At 34.0% G+C, this 19390-nt stretch overlaps 1 pseudogene; it reads left to right on the top strand.

Annotated features, from left to right (window-relative positions):
• Positions 1 to 14115: 14115 nt before the first annotated feature.
• On the top strand, positions 14116 to 14212 carry LOC122128336 (annotated as a pseudogene).
• The last annotated feature ends 5178 nt before the right edge of the window (positions 14213 to 19390 follow it).

Genomic DNA, 19390 nt, shown 5'->3' with positions numbered 1-19390 from the left:
CAAAACTATTAAGATGTGGGATGTCAGCATTGGCATGTGACTTATGACTCTTGTGGGTCATGATAACTGGATACGTGGAGTTCTGTTCCATTCTGGGGGGAAATTTATTTTGAGTTGTGCTGATGACAAGACAATGCGCATCAACACTGTTACCTCCTTGGATTTCCACAAGATGGCCTTCTATGTGGTGCCTGGCAGTGTAGATCAAATAGTAAAGGTGTGGGAGTGCCATTGATTCTCATTTGGCCCCTCCTCCCTTTTGCCTCTGGATGCACTCTGATGATACCATGGTCCCCCATTGAGCTCTGTTTAAATAAATATTGTCCTTTCATGTAAAAAATGTACCTATAACTAGTTATCTTAAAATAATATATTTGTAATTATGCTTAGATTCTGACAAAATTTAGCCTCTCAACAAGCAATGTTAATGCAGTCTTATTTCATGCCTGCCATAAGCACACAACAAATTAGTATTTCTTTAAAAATTATTTTTAAAAACTTTAAAAAATTACTATTTATTTAAAAAAACTTTTCAAAAAATTAGCCAAGGCAAGTGGTTTATTAGATATTTAGAGTCATGTTCAGACACTATGATGGAAGCTAGACAGGGAAAAATAATCATGATTTTATTCTTCCTCGAGACACTCTGATTTACTTCACCTATTTCTGAAAGAATGAAATTCTTGCTTTGAAGACTTTAGCTTGATATTTACAATGTGTCATTCTTCCTTTATTAATTGGAGAATTTGGAGAAAGATGAGAATTCACACTAGAAAAAGGAGAAGAGGAAAAGAGAAATCTAGATATTTTATTCTTCCTCATCTCAATCACAAGGTCTGGATAATCATTGGGGATATTAGATACAGTGCTCTAGAGTAGAAAAAAAAAATCCCACAAGTGATCAAATGGTGAATGCTTATTTATAAAAAAGTGTAATAGCCTCATACAGGAAATGTTATCTATTTTTTAGTTCTTGTTTAATATTTGTTAAATTCTGGTCTGCTATATTCAACTATCGGTATACAAGGATGGGAAGAAACACATATCTTAATATCATATTCTAATATTAGCTTAGTTCTTGCTGTGTTATATGTATGTGGCTGTATTTGAGTTTTGCCTCAATTTCACATGCTATATTCTTCCAGTATTTAAGTTGAAAGAGGACTCCCTCTGGAGACATGCTATTTTATAGCTAAGGGAAAACAAGTCAGCTGTTAGACACAAACAATGAGATAGAATTCTTCTCCTAGAAAGTCTTTCACCCCTTCTTGCTCATTTTTGTAAGCTGAAGTAAGTCACATGACCCATCTTGACATTGCAGAGTAGAGGTAAATCTCACCTACAGGGAGCTGATGCAGGACATAGTGTAATATGCCAAGATATGCATCACTTGAGATAAAGATAAACATGAAGAGAACTTTAATATGATCAATCATACTTGCCATCACATGTCTCTGAAGGAAGGAAGCTATTATGTACCTTTGTGTCTGAAACTACTGAGATCTTCAAATGATGTCTTTTATGCTTGGATGTTACAGGAATTAGAGAAAATTTTGATACTGAGAGAGCATAAAATCTCAGAGAAAGCTGGAGTAATCATTTCAATACTAAATTTTGTTCTGCTAGGAAAAGAAACCATTTTATAGACAATTCTTTATTCTTTCCTACCTCGTATCTCGTTTTTTTCAGAAATAGATTTTGTTAATATATGTGACTATCCACCAGAATAAATGCCTTCATTTATCTGTATCTGATGCAGATAGCATAATCAATTAGATATAAATGTTAGTTCATCAGTAGCACTTTTTAAAAATCCAAAATTGTGGACAGAAGCCAATATACATATTTTTCCACCTTCACCTTCCACATCCTCCTTCTTCATTCCTAGAAAACACACCCAATCAATAAAAAGGCTTAGATATTTGGCTCTTGACCTTGAAAGTGGAAGCAGAATGTTATGGATGTCAGAGATGAATGTTAATATCACATGGAACAGCCCTAAGAGTCCCACAGATCTTAACACTGTACTTCCTTAGTGATGTGATAGGAAGGTAAGCCTTACTGGACTTAGTATGTTTTTCCATTTCTTTTCTACCACCTGCCCCAAATTATAATACATAGTAATGGAATGAAAAAGTAATGACATCTTAAGAAAGTCATTTAGGGCTCTGGGAATATGGCTTCATGTTACATTGATTGCCTAGCATGCATGACACTCTGGGTTCAATTCCTCAACACCAAATTATCAGAAAAAGAAACACTGGAAGTGGTGCTGTGGCTCAAGTGTTAGAGTGCTAGACTTGAGCAAAGAAAAAAATAGCTCAGGAACATTTCTCTGGCCCTGAGTTCAAGCCCCAGGACTGTCAAAAAAAAGTCATTTAGATAGTAATTGCAATATAAAGAACCCATATTTAGAATATATAATTACTCTTTCCATAATGATACCTGACAAGAGCTCATAATTCATCTACTTTACCTATAATAGAATAATGTGTTGAAAAAAAAAGTTTAGCTAATAGGTCACGACAATTATTGCCAGGAATGTGCTTAGACATCAGGTGAAGTTTATTCCTGTAAATTCAAACATCCAGGCTTTTTGTCGTCACTTGTATTCAAAATGAGAAAGGTAGTCTAAGTAAGATTTGGAAATCTTTTCGGTAAGTCATGGCACAAAAAAGCCAGAGGCAATTAATATTAGCTTTATAATAAACTTCATCTAGATTTTCATGGTTCAAAACAGAAATCTTGATACAGTTGATGTCACTTGGCTTTCGTACTATCTCAGTTCAAATCCAACCAAGGCAAGAGAATCTGTCAAATTCTTCTCTGTAATTAAACATCACAAGAGCCAGAAGTGGAGAATTAGCTCAGGAAGTAGAGTACTGGTTTTGGGGGCAGTTGGGCAGGGAAGACAGTATTGTTCAGGGACATGGTCCAGCCTCTGAGTTCAAGCCCCAGAATCAGTACAAACTAAACAAACAAGCAACCATGCAAAAAAAAAAAAAACCGCATATATTTCTTTGATACCATCCTTAAAGTACTGAAAACAGTTTAATTCTGTGGAAACCCATACTGTTTTTTCTGATAAATGGATTTTTTTTAATTGCGAAAATACCGTACAGAGGGGTTACAATTACATGGAAAAGATATTGAGTACATTTCTTATCAAGCATTATTTCCTTCTCCTTTGTTTCCCCTTCCCATCCCTTCCCTTGTCCCACCCCCAAACCCCCACCCAAAAGTTGTAAAGTTCATTTTTTGACATAACGACTTGTATATCTCATTGTTGCAATTGGTCCACCTGTATCCTTATTTAAACGATATGTTATTTCCTTTCCCCTCCAAAAATTATACCAACACCAAATACAGTGAAAACAGGGGTTATTCCGTGGTGAAGGGACATACAAAGCAACAAAGAAATCAACTAATAAATATGTTCGAAACAATCATAAGAAAAACCATTTGAATCCTTATCTTGGGGTTCATTTCTCCTAACATCAACATTTCTGAACATTTCTGCTTGTATCGGACATATATTAGTTATTGCAAATAAGGGAAACCATGGGACCTATGTTTCTCTGGGCCTGGCTCACTACATTTAATATGATTTTTTCCAAATCTTTCCATTTTCTCATAAATTGGGCAATCTCATTCTTTCTGATGGAGGCATAGAATTCCATTGTGTATATATAACACATTTTCTTTTTATTTTTTTGAGTCCCATCGTGCTGTCCCTCAGCATTTCAGCTCAATGCTAGCACGATACCACTTGAGCCATAGCAGCACTTCTGGCTTTTTTCTCTGCTTATGTGGTGCTGGGGAATCTAACCCAGGGCCTCATGCATGCAAGGCAAGCGCCCTTCCACTGAGCCACCTTCTCAGCCCCTATATACAACATTTTCTTGATACATTCATCTACTGAGGGGTATCTGGGTTGGTTTCATATCTTAGCTATGGTAATTAATGCTGCAATAAGCAAAGTTGTTCTGGTAGCTTTAGTATAATCTTGTTTGTGATCATTTGGGTAAATGCCCAAAAGTGGGATTCCTGGGTCAGAGGGGAGCTTTATGTGGAGTCTTTTGAGGAACCTCCATCCTAATTTCCAAAGTTGAACATGTTTACACTCTCACCAACAATGCAGTATGGTTCCCTTCTGTCCACATCCCCTCTAGCATCTGTTGTTATTAGAGTTCTTGATTTTAGCCATTATGGTCAGGGGTGGGTGCTTCAACTCTGGGCTTGGGCACTGTCCCTCTGCACTTCAGCTAAATGATACCACTCTACCAGGTGAGTCATAGCACTACTTGCAGTTTTCTGGTGATTAATTGGAGATAAGTGCCTCAGAAACGTTCTTACTCAAGCTGGATTTGAACTGCAATCCTCAGATCACAGCAACCTGAGTAGCTAAAATTATAGGAATGAGCCACCGGCACCTGGCTTAAGATCACATTTCTAACAATGTGCATTCAGGACATGTAATGTGTATGTTCATCTAACTTTATATTAATTCTAAAGTTAAAAATCTGGGCTACAGCTTAGACTTCATACTCACAAAAATATTTCTAGTTTAAACGTTGATACTTCTGGAAAAATAAAACCTAAGAATGTAAAGGAGTCTAGGAAGTTCAGTTTGCATCCAGCCTGGACTGAACAGTCTTTGAGACACTACCTATAATTAATCAGCCAAAAGCTGGATTGGAAGAATAGCTCAAGTGATGGAATACCAGTCATGAGCAAGAGTGCTGAATAAGAGCTTGAGTCTTTTGCATACATACATACAAACATACACATACACACAGTCAATTATATGTGCACCTACACAAATTAAACAACTCTCAGAATGTGTAGAAAAGTTAGAAAACAATAGAAATTATGTCCTGAGTAAGACTAGAATCAAGTAATAACTTTTAATGTTAGCAAGCCCTAAAGTGAACTTTCTTCAAAAAAGCTTGAGAATTTACATAGTTAGGGACGAGAAATTGTAAGAGAATGTAGTAATTATCATTAAAGGGATCAAATCCATGGAGGAATGAATCAGAGACCCCTGCAGGTACATCTGAAAATGTTCATATCTTGTGTCAAATGTTAGAACATTTTTGCAAATAGTACATACACAGTCTAAGCAGTCAGTCTATTGGATAAGATCATTGGAGAAGTTCAGATTTGCTAGTCTGTATCTACATTTAATAAACCAACAAACTATGGCAGGGTAATGTTATACAAACCTGGAATTCTAGCACTCAGATATAGACAGGAGATTAGAGACTAGAATTACGTAGTGATACCTTCCCTGAAACAGGTAGTATAATTTTGTCTCAATAAAACAAACCAAACAAGAAAGGAATACACAGTTGGAAATTTGGGCTAATTTTGTCATTATGTTTAGAGAAGTCAAGTTTACTATTTAAATGCAACTCATGCATACTCCTCAGTTGTGTTTAAAATACTGTCTTCATTACAGAATATAACTAGATGCAAAATGGCTCATGATTCCCATCCAAGAATTTGAGAAAGTAAGTAAGCATCATTCTATTAGATGCCAAAGAAATGATGAAAGATTACAAAAGCTTAAGCCTGGAGGAATAGCAAAGTTTGTCTAATATAGGACTTTGTAGACCTTGTTAAATTAGAATTTAGATTTAAAATAATATTTTGGTTTGTTTGTAATTTCAAATTCTATAGGATACTACAAAATTCTTCTTACATAGAGGTTTGAATTGACAAATTCACAAATGATTCTGGCATTCTATTTGCCTAGAATATTCTTTCAAGAGAGTTGCAATTAGAACTTAGTAATCAGATAATTCCATCAGTTCATATATAAAATGGCAATGTGAATAATCTAGACAGAGTTGCCAACAAATGGATGATATCAATTTATAAATTTAGAAAAAACAATTATTTGAGGATTTAGTGAAACATGGGATGAAGAGAGAAATTGAGTGATATCTTGGTTCTTCTATCTATTCATAACACAGGAAGCAATTTCCTTAATTGTGTGCCTCTGTGTAAATCAGAAAAAATGCTAGGATTGGGGATTGTTTTTATTTGGTTTTTGTTTTATTGGTTTGTCCTAGCGCTTGAATTCTGGGCCTGGGCACTGTCTCTGAGCCTGTTTTTTACTCAAGGCTCATGCCCTACCACTTCAACCTCAGTGCCACTTGTATCTGGCTTTCTCTGAGAATATTATTGGAGATAAGAATCAAAGGAAACTTCCTGTCTGGGTAACGTAAACATGAAATGTAATCTTCCGATCTTAGCATCCTGAATATCTATGATAATTAAAAAAGTGTAAGTATAAATAATATTTGCAAGTGTTCTGATCTCAAGAATATTACTGGTGGAGAAATGTTGCATCCCAGTTTATTGTGATATTTTTTCCTAGAACAAGAAGGGCATCACATTAACAGAGGCATAGAATTTTTCCAAGTAGACATAAGCTATTCATGATGTGAATTAAGGGAATTTTAAGGTGCACCTTACAAGTTGGAAACTGTTGGGCTAGGATGACTTTATGGTATAAATCTTGGGATTGACGGTCATAGAAATAAGAGACTACTCTGTTAAAAAAAATTGCTTATTCTTGAAGAATTAATTATTACAGATGTTTTGTAGTTTTATCCTCTAATGGAATGTGGCTATTTTTCTGTTGACTCCTCAATCTGTAATACTCCATTGGTAACTACGTAAATTGCAGAATTGCATAACATGCAAACAGTTACTGTTTTGAATCTCTCAGGTACGGAACGTTTCGAATTTGAAAATGAGTAGTTAGTAGTTATAGGAATTTTGAAAAACACATATATTCTGTCCTCTTAACAACATGTTTACTTTCTAAAGTTATGGGTTTCCCAATCTGTAGGAGAAGATCTTCACTACCTGGAACTCAAAAAATTAAATCCCCCCTAAAAAAACCCTCAAAAAAATCAATGTCACAGGGCCTGGGAAGGTGGCTCAGTGGTAGAGCGCTTGCCTTGCATGCCTGAGGCTCTGGGTTCGATTCTTCAGCACCACATAAGCAAAAAGAAAAGAGCTGGAAGTGGTGCTGTGGCTCAAGTGGTAGAGCTCTAGCCTTGAACTGAAGAGCTGAGGAACAGCGCCCAGGCTCAGAGTTCAAGCCCCACTGCAGAACACCCCCCCCCAAAAAAAAACAACAAAAAAAGAACTTCCCAATAAATTAGTGGCTAAAGACTTAAAGAGATATTTCTCCAAAGAGGAAAGAAGGATGGCCAATAGACACATGAAGAAATACTCAGCCTCTCTAGCAATAAAAGAAATGTAAATCAAAACTATATTGAGATACCACCTCACCCCAGTTAGAATGGCTGTAATCAAAAACTCTAGTAACAACAGGTGCTGGAGGGGATGTGGACAGAAGGGAACCGTACTGCATTGTTGGTGAGAGTGTAAAATTGTTCAACCACTTTGGAAAGTAGGATGGAGTTTCCTCAAAAGACTCCACATAAAGCTCCCCTATGACCCAGCAATTGCACTTTTGGGAATTTACCCAAATGATCACAAACAAAATTATACTGAAGCTACCAGAACAACTTTGCTTATTGCAGCACTATTTACCATAACTAAGATATGAAACCAACCCAGATACCCCTCAGTAGATGAATGTATCAAGAAAATGTTGTATATAGGGGCTGAGAGGGTGGCTCAGTGGTAGGGCGCTTGCCTTGCATGCATGAGGCCTTGGGTTCGATTCCTCAGCACCACATAAGCAGAAAAAAAAGCCAGAAGTGGTAATATGGCTCAAGTGGTATCGGGCTAGCCTTGAGCTGAAGAGCTGAGGGACAGCACCCAGGCCCAGAGTTCAGGCCCCAAGATGGGACCCAAAATTACAAAGAAAATGTGTTATATATACACAATGGAATTCTCTGCCTCCATCAGAAAGAATGATATTGCCCAATTTATGAGGAAATGAAAAGATTTGGAAAAAAATATGTTAAGTGTAGTTAGCCAGGCCCAGAGAAACATAGGTCCCATGGTTTCCCTTATTTGCAATAACTAATATATGTCTGATACAAGCAGAAATGTTCAGAAAAGTTGATGTTAGGAGAAATGAACCCCAAGATAAAGATTCAAATGGTTTTTCTTATGATTGTTTCGAACATATTTATAAGTTGATTTCTTTGTTGCTTTGTATGTCCCTTCACCACGGAATAACCCCTGTTTTCACTGTATTTGGTGTTGGTATAATTTTTGGAGGGGAAAAGAAATAACATATCGTTTGCGTAAAGATACAGGTGGACCAATTGCAACAATGAGATCTACAAGTCGTTATGTCAAAAAATGAACTTTACAACTTTTGGGTGGGGGTTATGAGGTGGGACAAGGAAAGGGATGGGAAGGGGAAACAAAGGAGAAGGAAATAATGTTTGATAAGAAATGTACTCAATATTTTTCCCAAGTAAGTGTAACCCCTCTGTATGGTATTTTCACAATTAAAAATTTCAATTGATCAGAAATAAACAGTATAGTTTTCCATAGAATTAAACTGTTTTCAGTTTTAGTATGAGAAAGGACTAAATTTATTCTTTTTTCAAAATATTGGCAGGTATACTGTGAAAATATTGTCTAGTTTGACAATATTCAAGTTGATGAGCCTCTGATGAAGAAGGTGTAATTCAAATAAAATGCCAAATAGTATTGATTTTTTAAAAGTTACCACTTAAAGAATAATATTTACTATAACCATATAGTGAAATTATATTTTATGCAGCTTATTTTTTCAATTTGATCATCAAAGTGATGTACAGTGGGGTTACAGTAATTGTAAGGTAGTTAATACATAACTTTTCAAACTTGTGACCCCTCCCTCATTTTGCTCAGTTTTCTTTCACCTCAATACTTCTCACAAGTTGTTATGTACATTTCCCATATATTGTCATGTGAGCATTGCTATTGCATTGGTTTCCCCTTTGTCCTTTGTCTCACCATTTTGTTTTCCCTCTTCCCATCCCTAATTAAGGTAAATGTATACACAAAATACAGGGTACCAAAATCAAGTACAACAGGGGATAAACCATAGGGGGAAACCCCCCCAAAATAGAAATCACATACTACATTAAAAACAACAACTGCAAATAAAAATCTGTTTTTCCATATCTTGGAGTTCATTTTGCTCAGCATCAGCTGATATGGTCAAATATATGCATAAAAAAGCCACTGAAAAAGAATAGCTGCATGGACACTATATCATGAAAACAACATGTTAACTGTTTTTGATGGTAAAGGTGGAATTAGGATTGGTGAATTCACGATTCTGATAAAGGAATTTCAAAAAGGTTTTACAATTATGACAGGTAAGTTTCAATTGTTCAAAATATTTAACAACTTAGACTATAAAGAAAACTTAAAATTGCCTGGGAAAATAGGCTTTCATGCAAAGAAATCCAAGGAGACTTAGTGGAAAGAGCAATGTGGGTGAAGATGGCTCATTAAACAAACCAATCAACCAACCAACAAATCGCAGAAAACTTACTGTAAATCCTGTGGGTTCCCTTGAGAATGTCCTTACCTAGGAAATATACTCTCACTGTGTGAAACAATGTTGTAGTGGACTTTAAATTCAAAGTTCTTAAAAAAGTAAGACATCAAAACTTGTGAATTTACCTTTAATTACCAAACTGTAATTCTCTGAAAAAGATATTTTGGGTCAAAAAATTTAGAGAGAAAGTGCCCTCCACAATGAAAGAAGGTATTGGATTTACACTTTTCTGTTTGTAATACTTTCCACAATGTCTTTGCACATGAAGCACTGAAACAGAGAAAAACATCGGATTGAATAATTCAAACCAATGATTTCACATTTCTAAGTATCTCACAAAAATAATATCCTTATTAACATGAGATAGTGAACACTTCTCTTATTACATAAGCCAAAAAGTTTGGGATCAGAAAAGAGTTGAGCAAATGGAAAAGGTAAGAAAACTCTTCTTAGAAGCCCCAGCTAAGCGTATTGGCTTCAGCAGTGAAGGGAGTCCAAAATTTTTGATATACATTGTCTTAATATTTTTGCTACCTAAAGTGATTTTACAGAGCCTATTTGGCCCACTACGATGTAGAACAGATTGAATGAAAACATGAAAATAAACTCCACATCCAAATGAGGCAACTTGAAAGAGATTTAAATGAGAAACCATGAAGATGGAGCAGTGGGGGAGGACTTATAGTACTTCAGCTTCACTACACTTGAAGTCAAGAAGCTGTGATTAATTGGAAATCACGCAAGAGCTAAGAGGAGGACATAGAAGTAGGACATAGAAGCATTGTCGTTTGTAACAGACTGTCATCAAGGTATGGGTGATTTAACTCTATTCTCCTCCATACATCTTGTTGAGCAAATGCAAAACCAAGAGAAAGAGAGTCTATTGAATTAATTTTGCAAAGAATAACTTCACTGTTCCTGATATGGTATCTAAGGAGAGGTTTAAGAGAGAAGATAAAAAGTGGAGTATTCTTTGGTTTCCTCTAAGCATCTTGTTACAAAATATGTCTTTGAGGGTAGAAGTGATTGAACCAAAAAGCGGTGGAGTACTTATTTTTGTAGGCACTTTAGACACAAGAAGACTTTCAAGGTAAAAGAAAAAAATGTATAGCCAAATATTTGTAATCACAGCTTCTTGGACTAGTTTTTTTTGGAGACAAAGTTTTACATTAGAATTTGTCCTCATTAACATAGATGTTGGGTTTTTGTGGCACCCAAATGCAAGGGGGAAGTTTAATAGACTTGCTTGGACATGTAAATAGCATGACAGAAAAAATGGCCAATGATATTTAGTGAATTATTTTGACCAATTACTTTGCCATAACAAAGAAGGAAAAATGTAATTCAAAATCAATTGAATTAAAATTATGAAGAAAGAGTATAAAGAGAAATGAGAGGAAACATTGAGGATTGTTTTCTCTCCATTGGAATAATGGGTTCTCGATCTTGTTTCTTCCTTTCTATTTTCACAAGCTATCAAATGTGTCTCGGGACTGGAGAATCCATTTAAGACAAAAAGAACTCACAGAAGAAAGATAATATTTGCAGCAGATGTCAGTGATTTATATCCTTAGACAGTCTATTTAAATCTGTTCAAAATTCTCCCCTACCCCTAACAGCCCTTTTTGGACAGCTTAGTTTGCTTTTCCCAAGACTGCTTTTCATTAACTGCTTAAAATTTGAGATGTCATATTCATACTCTCTAGAGATTGCTGTTTGGTTGTGATTTTTGTGTGTTTTTGTTTTTGTTGTGTTTTTTAAATGAATTTCAAAAGATTGTGCAAGTGTGTTACAATTAAATATGTCCACTTAATTGTTCATTGCTCCTGGATCAGAGTCACTTCTTCTATCATTCTCAACCAACTCCTTCTCCAAGATTTATTTCAGATTTACCACTTCCTTTATCATATGTGTACATTGAATATTCTAATTTTACTTGTCCCTTGCTCCATTTTTCATTCATTCTATGTCTTTACTATTATTCCTCTCTGGTTTCAACTTCCTGATAACCATTGTGTGAAACTGTCTGTTAATACTCTGAAAGGTTTATATACAAAACACCGAGTTTCAATCCTGTATATACTTGAACTGGTGTCAGCTTATATTTAAATAACTCATTCATCTGCAATAACAATTTGAAGACAGGAGATGTAAAGCACCTAAACATGATTTAATTCTCATCCATTTGGAAGATTCATCTTTAGTTAACAAGAAAGTTTAAGAATGGCTTAGAATGTATTCCTAACTACAAATTTTTATAAATGGCTTTGTACAATATTTGTGATTATTTTCTTTCACCTGAGATAAAATTTCTACTACCCATAAGTTTTGGAAAAAGAAGAAAACTACAATTTACTACTATAGAGGAATAAATAAAAATAGAAGACAGATTTTGTGTTTGTCACATCCCTGATGAGTTCCCATATTCAATACATTAAGTCATATTTTTATATGTTAGACATATAGGGAAAAAATAAAAAACGCAACTATCTGTGACTTTTTAAAATGTACCTTATTAAGTGATGGAATTTATTAGCTAAAGTTTGGGTTTGAAATATGGGATACTGATCTATTTAACACATTTCTGTGAAGCACCTACTGAACAACACAAATGGTTTGTGATACGATTTCTACAATTTAATGAATGGTTGAACCTGTTTGTTAGTAGTGCTGAGTAAATAAATCAACTCTATTCTAACCTGCTCTCTACACTTGAAAACCTTGTAATGTCACTAAGTATCATCTACATGTCAAATGTTATTTTGCGAATGTGATTTTAAAAAGTTTATTTGAAAAGCAATCCACTTTTAGGAGATTAAATGTAGGTTATCATTGGTTTGAGAATGACAACATTTTTATACCACAGAAGCAATTTTTACTGAAGTACTAGTGTTTTGAAGCACTGAGAATCTTCTCAATTAATGTTTTTATGAATTACATTTGACCTCTAAATAAAGTTTTCCTGGCCTCAGTAGACCAATTATGGATCTATCCTTCCAGGAACTATTTTTTTAACCACTTATACTGGACTGAAGTCTTTCATTAATCATTAGGGGAGGGTTATTAAAAATACTCTTGTGACACTTTGTTATCTCATTCACTCACATGGGCTGGTCATCTGTAAATTGAAAGTTTGAATTACAGTACTTTCTCTCCGATTTTGTGTTCTCATTTTAAGTTGCCTTGCATTTCACAATTGCTTACTGCTAATTCCTGCATCTCAAGGAATTAGGGCCCTGAAATATTATAAAAAATGAAAAATCGAGATGGCTGTTCAATTACTTTCTTTTGGCATGTTGCATGGGCCTAGATAAGAAGACTTGCCCCTGTTATCTGATGATGCATGTAACTGGGACCAGGGATCCGAAGACGAAAGGGACCTGCAGAAGTATAATATCTTTTAGAGATCATATCAGCAAACTTTGGGTATAATGAGTAGGAATGCTTCAGAAATATGGGAAAAAACAGTTTGGGACCACGGAGTTAAAACAAAAAAAAGGCAGCAGAGTAAATCCCTAATAGATTAGAAGAAAACAACATTGTATTTTTTACATGTGAATTCAGAAAACCAAGAACACAGAAGGTAGTACAAGTTTATACTAAAGACATTGCATTGACACTTTTTATATTCTAATCAGCACACACAAATATAAAATATATAACTATATATAATATAATAAAAAAGGGCACATGTTTTGCATTGTTCTAATGTGGTTATGGTGTCAAAAGCAACTCTGTTTTAAAGTATTATTCCTACCTCAGTGTTTGGTAGAGTTAGACCTATAGCTTTTTCATTTGTAGATTTATAGCCTAGAGGCAAGAAGAAGCACTGTGATTAAAACATTACCAATTTAAGGCCTAATAACAAGGAGAAACATATGGACTTCTCCTGCAAATATGAAAATATTTGGTGATAGAAAGGCAGTCATGTAAGTTCCTCCCTCATTGGAAGGTTGACAAGCCAGGACATTAGGTAATCATGCAAAGGGACAAATTTTCCACCTTCTTTGCATTAGCTACTTTTGAAATGGTAGGTATAATAAACAATTATATTTTGATAAAATACCTTCTAGTCTGAACATTTCTGTCTGAAGTGTTCATCTCTCTATGATTCTTTGTAACTAATATTAGTTTTGTTCCAGTAAGACAATCTATGCTGTCAGGGTAAGATGTAATGGTTGGTCTGTTCCTAAATGGAAGAAGGGTAAAGGGTAGATACACATTTGTGCCAGTAAGACCTCATTTGGGATAATTTAAGCTTAAGAACTTTAGAAGTAGCTCTTAACCAAGGATTACTTTGAATCCATTAGCTCCACAAATCTAACTCAGTTGTATAAATAAGTACTTGAAAAAGCCATCACCTTTGAACCTAGCTAGAAATGCTTCAAAGTATGATCAAATCTAAAATGAAAAAGAATTAAAATAGTCATTGACAAAAAATTGCAAATGTGAGCAATCGACCAAACCATATGATTTTTTCCACTATACGTAGAATTTTAGGGAAATAAGTTCAATAGCATTGTTAGGAACAATAATATTTCTTGTTACAAATATGCACCCAATGATATAAGCCTGTATAAAGGTTGCATAATTAACTACTTAAATTTAGAGGATACTACATGCTTCAGCAGCATATATACCCAAATTACAATACAGAGATTAACATGGCACTTGCAAGAGGATGATATGAAAATTTGTGAAATATTCCATATTTTTTATTCTTCAGATGCAAGAAATGAAAAACAGTAAGTAAAAGGTTGATTACAAAACTACAAGTAACAATACACGTAAATCATAGAATTTAATGTTAGTTTGACATCACTGTATTAAATCTTCACCTTAGAAAGGTCTTCACATAGCATAACATTTACAAAACATTTAAAATTAGACAACATTTTCATTTTATCTCAAAGAAATAAAATACTATAAGGACCTAGGAAAAAAAAGGAATTTTAAACTGTTTCAATATTGAATGCAATCTGAAAGGACACATTTATTAATGTACCTATATATTATAAAATGATATAGAATTCAAAGTATTATATAGAATATAGAATATTATAGAATATTATATAGAATATATAGAATATAGAATATTTTAAAATATACTTTTTTCAGACAAGCACCAGAAATATCTTTAGTTTCTGTAGTACTTATTTCAACAGATAAGTTAAAAATATTTCTGATTAAAAAAAATCACAAACTCTGTAGAAATCATTATAGATGTATACAAACAACTCTTGAATATATTTTGGCATCAAAATCAGGCAATTCCCGTGGAAGAATACCATGGAACCCATGAATTTTTACAGTAAGTTATTGTTATTACTTTGTATTGTGAAAATATTTTGTATTTTCAAAGGATGAGCTGGCATTTTTTAAATTTCAGAAACTTAAGCAAACCATTACGACTTAGGAGAACAATTTGTATAGCCTTCCACAACTTGAAAAAGGTAGTGATACATACTTAGTCTTTTGACAATATCAAATGCCGTTTCTTCCAAGTTGTTCTTCAGACCTGGTTTTATATAATGGTTCAACAGAAGGAGATCCAGAGTATCTTTGGTATCTCTATTCCCAGCAGCAAATGCAAAGGAATCAAGAGGCCATTTGCTTGGGCATTCTTATCTGCATCATGATGAAGTCATAAAGAAGACTCTCTGGTATTATTCCACTTATAAGCACTGTGCATGGGTGTCCAGCCATCCACACTTACTGTAGGAATATCTGCCGCTTGTGCCACCAACTCACGGACAATGTGTAAATGTACATTGTAGACTTCCCGATGAAGAGGGGTATGCTCATCGTCATCCCTAGTATTCACATGAGTGGCCTTTTTGGAAAGTATTCTCTGCTCTGTAGTAAGCAGATTATTTTCAGCAGCCCAAAGAAGAAATTTGCTTGGATCCTTCTCCAATTTTTTCATGCAATTGATACCATTCCTCACTTTTTCATCTTGTTCCTCGTCTTCATCAGAATTGTCGAACCAGACACGTTGAGTACCAGTGAGAATGAGGTGTCCATGTTTTTACAATAGTTCAAGTTGGTTGAACTGGTCAGAAAAATCCGGTGAATTTTCTGCATGTGTTTTATTTTAACCATGATTTATTTTCTCTTTTTCCATTTTTACTAGTCTAAATTATTCTAACTGGACAGTAGAGAGAGCAGAGGAAAGATGTTCCTTTGTATTCAAAGGTACAAACTGAAAATGAGGACCAGTGGTGTCTTCATGTGCAGCTTATTCTAGGAATGATAAAATATGAAATAATGTCTTCTATTTAAATGGTTTGAGAAATGGCAGAGCAGAAAGTGAAATGATGAAACCAAAAATGTTAAAGAAAATTAAATTAGGATAATTATGGAGCAATCATATTATCTATGAGAACCATGAAAGAGAGAGAGGAAGAGACAGAGAGATGTGCAATGACCTAGCTAGCCACAAAATCCATGCCTCTGATCAAGTTATAGAGCGAACAATTTTATTTAAAAAAAGATGTAAATAGAATTTACTTGAAGTTAGTCAATACATTTTTAGTAGCCTACACAAAGACACATAGCTTTGACCAAATTACAGGCAAGATTCTAAATCCTTGATAATTCTAATAATAGATCATTTGAATCACACTTTTATGTCTAATGAAGGAATAGGTCTAGGCTAGGAAAGCAGCTAGAAAAGGCAGGCCAATTGTATCTGTGACAAAACTTTGTGGAAAATGGTATTGAGGTTTCTTTACTGGTGATCCACTTGCACTGGAAGCGTGAATCTTAACTATTGCGTGCTGATTCTGAACTATTGTTTTGATCATTATATACTCCAAGAAGAAAAGGTGAGATTTAATTGATAGCAAAGGACTACGAATACATTTCAACTTCTCATTAAGCAACTTCAATCATCAAAGTCACATGAAGATATTAGATAGGCCTATAGTTTTAGATGAAAACAAGAGTCTTTAAACAAACAAAGAATTTAAGTAGTCATACAAAGGACTTCTATTTTACTACAGCATTATAAATTTTTTCTAATGTTGGGTAACAATAAATAGAAAGCTCTTAAATCTCATATGTTCAATAGTGAGTTCTTTTATAGTATATCATGGTATTTTGTTGTGTATGGTCTTAAGAAAAATTTAAATTCCAAACTTTTATTACTGGCTGGACAATATCTCTGAACATCTTGCTTCTATACTCTGTTTTAAATTGCTAACTAAGTATGTGCATTAGATAACTATAGAGGAAAAAGTAGAAGCCACACCAGTGGTCCATATATTTAATACTAGCTGTATCAGAAAGAGGAAATCTGAGGATTGTGGTTTGAAACCAGACCAAGCAAAAAAAAAAAAGCCCATTAGATTCTGATTTAAAAGTAACCAGCAAAAACTAGAAATGGAGCTGTGTTACAAGCAGTACAATGCTAGCCTTGAGAAAACTAAAACAAAAAAAAAGAAATTCAATGATAGAAGCAGGCCCTGAGTTCAAGTGCTAGTATTAGCACCAAACAAATGAATTAATTAATTAGTGAATTAATTAATTAAAAATAAATTAATTATTCACATGTGGAGAGGCAGGTAAAATGTAACACCCATGGTTACTGGATTGTTTATTTTGTAATAAGGCAAATTATCATTTGTACTAATCAGTGATATTTTATTTGAACTTTTTGTACAATAAAACCTGAATTTAGCATGCATGAATTTGTGAGTGTACATGTGTACACACGTGGTATGTGTATATGTGTGCATATGCTGTTCCATTGTTGCTTGCCAATGTGGAAAGGGTGAAGCTGAAGAAAGATAACTATGTTCCAATGTTTTTATTTATCAGTATTCTGTCATATCATTTCAGTGGCACCACTCTTCTGTACACAATATTTGTCAAATAAAAATATCATCATAATCAAAGCATTTACAACGTTAAGTTAGATAAAAAAAAGACTGCTTTCAGCTCTTATTAGATGTTAAATAAGAAGATATAGACATAATTAGGTAGTAAATTATTGTTGTAAGATGACTGTCAGTACAAAGTATGTATTTGACCTCTTAAATTGGTTACACTTTTAAGATGTACTCATGGAGTGAGTTTGACTGACTTGACCAAACAGATATTATTCTCTAGTTATTTCTGTGAAATTCAAGGTTGATTTCTGTTGAAAATAACTTACTTAATAAGATCATATCTATTGTCACTAAGAGATAATCAACCCCATATTTATTATGTTTGAATATCTCATCTTAATGACTCACAATCAGCCTTGTGTATATGCTTGTTAGATATTCCTTTCAAAAACAAACAAACAAACAAACAAACAAAAAGCATGTGTCATCTCCAGGTTGTGAATGTATTTGAAGTCGTTTTACTTCTTTTTTTGAACTTGAAAAATATTTTAATTTCACTTAATTTATAGTCACTGGTTTATATAAAATTCATAATGACACTATAGAAATTTTACTAATAGTAATACATAATTTTCTTTCAAGTGAAATTTTATCAATATTGGGTGGCAGTTTTGATACTGTAGGGATCTCAAATAATTCTCTTTAAAAATATTTCAATCAAGTCCAGGGTAACATGAAACTCAAAATGCTAATACAGACAGTAGTCACAACTGAAAATGATCTTCTCTTTCCTTAAAAGTGTTTATGTAAATTTTTCCTAATAAATCCAAGTGAAATACTTTTACCTATAAGACAAATATGTTTTGTACATGCAAAGTTATCTTCACTAATGGCTCTTTTGTGGGAGTAACTATCGCAACTTTAACAAATAAGGCTTTTGGCATATCTTTTCCAATATAAATAACATCCCAGAGGAAATCTTGTAATTTCTAAAAAGACTTTGAATATTTTAGTATTATTTCATTTCATTTACTATAGAGATAAACACATTTCTGAAATATATATTGTTATGATCTGAAAATGTAAGTTGGTATATAGGCTTTTTAATGCATCATTTTAAGAAAATCCAGTTTTTTTATTGTGAAAATACTGTACAGAAGGGTTACAATTACATGGACAAGATAATGAGTACATTTCTTATCAAGCATCGTAGCCTCCTCCTTTGTTTCCCCTTCCCATCCCTTCCCATCCTCCCCCGGTCCCCCACCCAATCCTCCCTGCCCCCCCCCCCACACCAAAGTTGTAAAGTTCGTTTTCGACATAACGACTTGTACATCTCATTGTTGCAATGGGTCCACTTGTATCCCTATTTAAACGATTTGTTTTTCCCCTTCCCCTCCACAAATTATACCGACAGCAAATACAGTGAAAGCAGGGGGTATACTGTGGGGGAGGGATAAACGACCAGACCCCCCCCCCAAAAAAAAGAAAATCCAGTTTTTATGAAACTAAATGTAATAGAATAAAAGACTGTAATGAATTTGGTAAGCTAATTATTATTATAACTTTGTTCTCTACTGAAACAGTCCTTTGAATGTAGATGATGCAGTTAAATTATTTCCTTTGTATCTGTAATTCAGTTAATTTTAGAATCTTTGTAGCTATGATTGATTTGTAGTATAAATAAAGATTTTTAAAAATGATTAGGATTAATCTTGTGTTCTGTACTTTACCCCCCAGAAAATGTGTTATTTTCAAGCGTTAAAACTTTATAATTAATTATTCAGTATCATAAGAAATTTTAAAAAATGCAGTTGTATGGATGTCTTTTTAAAACAATTGCCTTCACAAGTTGCGGAGTCTTTAATTCATGCTTAGGTGTTGGTGTCTATGATTTTTAACCTCTGGTTGCTAATGTTAATAATAGGTCGGACTTCATTTTTGGGTATATGAACGGTAAAATATTTATCTGGGGCCAATGTTGATTTTTTATATCAGTCTTGCTTTAATAGAATTTTAAATTACATTAAGTACATAAAGTAACATTTCTCGCAAAATGTTG

This window comes from Dipodomys spectabilis, unplaced genomic scaffold (genome assembly GCF_019054845.1).
Source record: "Dipodomys spectabilis isolate Male_0828 unplaced genomic scaffold, ASM1905484v1 ptg000011l, whole genome shotgun sequence".
Lineage (NCBI taxonomy): Eukaryota > Metazoa > Chordata > Mammalia > Rodentia > Heteromyidae > Dipodomys > Dipodomys spectabilis.
The sequence above is the reverse complement of the archived record's forward strand: the minus strand, read 5'-3'. Positions and strand labels throughout refer to the sequence as shown.